The sequence below is a fragment of the Sapajus apella genome, unplaced genomic scaffold (assembly GCF_009761245.1).
Source record: "Sapajus apella isolate SASKATOON/1434 unplaced genomic scaffold, GSC_monkey_1.0 scaffold18, whole genome shotgun sequence".
In the NCBI taxonomy this organism is placed as follows: domain Eukaryota; kingdom Metazoa; phylum Chordata; class Mammalia; order Primates; family Cebidae; genus Sapajus; species Sapajus apella.
In genome coordinates, this window is record NW_022436958.1 from 19,680,645 (window position 1) to 19,685,245 (window position 4,601).

The 4,601-nt window shown below is 35.0% G+C and overlaps 1 pseudogene; it reads right to left on the reverse strand.

The window, feature by feature from the left end:
• Positions 1–626: 626 nt before the first annotated feature.
• Positions 627–1,220, reverse strand: LOC116557147 (annotated as a pseudogene).
• Between the last annotated feature and the right edge of the window lie 3,381 nt (positions 1,221–4,601).

The window sequence follows — 4,601 nt, forward strand, 5'->3', positions numbered from 1 at the left end:
AATATCTTTTCAACTCTTCTGAAAGTCTAACATTAGTCTAAAAGAAAATTTATTTAAAAAAAATCATTATGGAAAAGAGTATATGTAATGTCACATCCGTTGTGAGAAATAAAAAATAAAATAAATATGTTTTTCCTATTTTTACAGAAGAAAACATAGGAAAGATAAACTAAAAACTGACGACAGAAATTTCTTATAAGAAGTAATAAGCTTGGAGTAGATGGGATATGTCTGAGAACAGGACCTCCTGGATTACATCACATTCTATAGTTTTGATTTGTTAAATAAAATCTTTAATATTTTTGTTGATAATATCTGGAGGGGATGAAATCCAATTGACACAAGGCAACATGATTGTGATGCAGTGAAGAAACGGGAAATAACATGACATATCCCTGAATCCCCACGAAGTAAAATGTCACCATAGTTATGACCAATTTACATGTGAGTAGATTATTGTCCCCCATGACAAAGCTTCAAGTGCTAAAAAGGTACTTTGGAAATAAGCTCGAGTCATTGTAGTGCGCTCAAAAAGAAGATGCTAGACACACATTTTATTATAGGTAGTGTTGATGTCTAGTTTAAACAGAAGTTTTCTTCCAGCAATGGAACTTCCTTTCCTTTTCTCATTTATTTTCTTTGGAGGACTCCTTTTTCTGAGTCAATTACACTTTATTATTTCTATTAACCTATTTGGAAGGACTGATGCAGCCTGCAGTGTAGTCCACCTTTTCATTGAAAACTTTTCCTTCTTCCCTCAAAATCCTTGCTAATGTCAAAAGTTGTTCTTGATCATTTGGGGCACTAGAGAATGATTGAACGAAACACAGTCATATTGACTGTGTCTTCAATAAAGTGTGAAGGCCTGGGCAGATGGAATTGCTGTTCAGAGGAGATACACAGGGAAATGGACTTGGTAGACTCATTAAAAGACCTGAACCCACCTCTGTGTAGCTTGTGACTGAAGCTGTCATTATTTTCATCTCTTTCTTCTTTTGCCTTGAATGTAGTTGTTGAGTTTTGTAAAGCCTGTCTGGATGGCTGGACCCCTGTTCATAGACTCAACAGAAGTGCTGACCCGCTTAGCTGGTCCATATGTTTTTCCTATTTTTACAAAAGAAAATATAGGAAAGATATGTTTTCTTAACCCATGACTTCAGAGTTGGGGGTTTGCATCCTCTGGGGCCTTCCAGTCCAGTGTCCACAGCTTGAGCCACCATGAAGGGCTGGGACCTGGGCCCACCTGTGACCAGGCTAATCGAGCTGTGCCAGCAGTTTTGATTTTGGAAGCATGTAAATGTTCTACATGTTCAAATATAAAATTATGCTAAAAATAAAAACATAGAATACAAACAGAAACAAAGGAGTCTGAAAGTGTTCTTGCTGGATTTTTTTTGTACTAAACCCTAAATAAACAGAAGAATCTAGTATCTGGGACATTCTTCAGGACAGCTGACCTGGCTTATTTAAAGGATTCAAAGCCACAGAGTGAGGCTGGTGAGGGAAAGAGGAGTGAACGAACAGTCTAAGGGCACTACAGAGACATAACGATTACAATGTGTGAACCTTGATTAGATCCTGTGGTAAAAGGAGAAAAATCATCTATATATATAAAACATTTTGGAAAAATGGAGAAATTTAGCATTTAGTATGACTACATACTGTGTAGTATTACATAAGTAGTATTTGCTTCTTAGATATGAAGATGGCTCTGTGTTTGTTAGAGGATGATCCTGCTTTTGCCAGATGAAATACTGCAGTTTTTAGAGGTGAGGTGTCGCCATCATGGAAACATACTTTGAGATGATTTGACAAAAAAAAGAAATATGTGTCTATCTATACAGAGAGATAAAGCAAACTTGGCAATTCTTTAACAGTAAATCTAGTTGTGGGAGATACTGGTGTTCATTGTACTCCTCTTTTAACTTTTTTATAGGTTTGAAAAAATTTTCAAATAAGAAGGGATTTTAATGTCAATTTATTCCCCTTTCTAATCTTCCTTCTGATGAACACTCTCCATCAGGTTAGGCACTTTGTAGGATTCATTTTTCTCATGTATTTTATCCATTTTGTCTATAGTTACTGGCCTATTTATGTTTTATATTTCTCTGATCAATTTTGCTAATTTTTATTCTTAGAAGATTATCCATGTCATACATATTTGCAAATTCTTTAGCACTCTACATATTAAAGGGTACATATATAGAGTGTTGTTTAAGTTATGGGCTTCCTACCCAAAGAAGTTTCTACTTTCTTCCATATTTAAGTCATTTGATTTTTAATTTCTTATATGGAAGCAAACAGCCACAAGCAATATAGGCCAATATATTCAGTCTTTGGAGCTGGTTAACTTGCTAACTGCTCACTAGATTTGAAGGCACCAGTAGCAGCTAGCTAGGAAAAAGTGCTGGTCATAGATATTTGGGATTGATACCAGGGAAAGTGTGATCCATTATGATTAACCATTAAATATGCTAATGTATATCTATGATTTTAAACTCTTTTCCTCCTACATGCCTTCCTCTCTCTTATTTTTGAAAGGACAGGATTACAGTCACAGCCACACAAGTTGGTCCCAGGCCAGTGATACTGCTGGGATGTCTGGCAGATGCAAAGGGCAGACTCACAATGGGGCAAGGTTTCCTCAAATGCAAGATATTTTTCTATGTACAGGATGGCATTTTGGAAGATTGTTTTCTAATTGTGTTTCTTTTCTCTAAGTACATTTTACATTCTCCGTAATGTAAATATTGAAGTCTTGCTATCGGAGTTACAAAGAAATTAAAGAAAATACTTCATACTTCCTAGTCTTAAAATATTAAAATCTAAAACCTGGAAGTAACACAAGAGCAGAAAAACCAAATACCGCATGTCCTCACTTGTAAGTGGGAGCTAAATGATGAGAATTTATGAACACCAAGGGGGAACAACAGACACTGGGGTCTAATTGAGGGAGGAGAGTGGGAGGAGGACAAGGAGCAGAAAAGATGACTACTGCATATGGGGCTTAATTCCTGGGTGATGAAAAATGTACAACCAGCCCCATAACATGAATTTGCCTCTGTAACAAACTTTCACATGTACCCGTAAACCTAAGATGAAAGTTTAAAAGTAAATAAATAAATAAAACCTGAAAATACTCACTAATACATACTTTGAGGACAGCTTATGCCTCTGAAAAAGAAATATAAAATATTTCACCCCAAAAATATGCACCCAGAAGTTTAATAACCTCAATATGATTCTCTAAAAATCATATCAGTATTATTCAACAGTTTAGAAAGCAGAATTGTTATAAGAAGCAGATGTTGCTTCTATGTTTCCCTTCTTATTTAATTTTAATAGAAGAGGATGATAATTTAATGAGTTCTAAAAGTGAAATTGAGAAACTAAAATCTCATCCTGAAGTATGTGGGAAAATGCATGGGCTTTCTGAGTTCAAATCTAGCTCTGCAACTTCATAACACATGGTACTGGGATAGTCACATTTCCTCACCTGTAGGTTAGGGTGAGCAAATACTTATCAAAACAAAAATAATAAACTAAATTGAAAGCTCGAAACAATGTGGAATAAATTCAAAACAAATTCGTGCTAGATGAAATATAACAAACTTATTTAAAATTTACCTCTTAGAAACAAAAAATGAAAATCCCAGAAAATAGGAATAAATGGGAAAAATTAAGGCATAGCAATAATGCTAAGTCTGATTCTGCAATAGTTCTTGAGTGGGAAAATGAGGCTATCAAAGTCAGTTAAGACTAAGAGTTCAGATTATATTGCCCAGGCATGCAAAGACCTTGAAGCCTTAGGATTAAAACATGCGTAAAATAAGAAGTAGCATGCCTTAATTACTGAGATGGCTCGAAAGACTGCATTACCAGTAAAAGAGGATGTTGTGGGACAGAGACTGGGGGAGAATACGTCTTCCTACTAGGAAAAACGAAGAAGTTTGTTTCTGTCTCAGCTATAAATGAAAAAAGAAAAGAAAAAAGTCTTTCTTGATAATTTGAAAACACAGACTGTGCCTTTCCTAGGTTAGAATCTAAATATATACTATAAGCATAATATGGTAAAATTCAAGTTGACTAGTTAAAATTAAAAGTCAGTGAGGCAAAATCTAGAAACATAAATTAATACAAAATACTGACTGATGCTAGCCAGCCTTCAGTAGAGCAGATACAGGATCATAAAGTAAATGATTGTATTAATCCAATAAGGAACATGCAAAAAGATATGGAAGAGTACGTAGGAGGGTGTTTAAAAGAAAAAAAAATCAGGGCTTAAGCTGAAAATGGGAAATGAAACTATCTGATGTTGAGAAATAGGTAATGGTAAGGCACGAAAGCACTGGATATCACAATGATGTCAAAACAGGTGTAGTGAGAGAGAGATCGGAAAGGTTAGGTGTTTGTATTAAGAAATTCATAACCTACATATAGTATGCTAAAATTTAAGATTGCTTTCATGGAGTAAGTTCAGGGTAAGAATTTCTAAATAGGAGAGAATTTCTGAACAGAAAAATTAACAAAGGTTTACAACTGTGAAAGAAATTAATGTTAGAGTCAGGATGTCAACCACCCTCCCCCAGAATTGTGGCTGA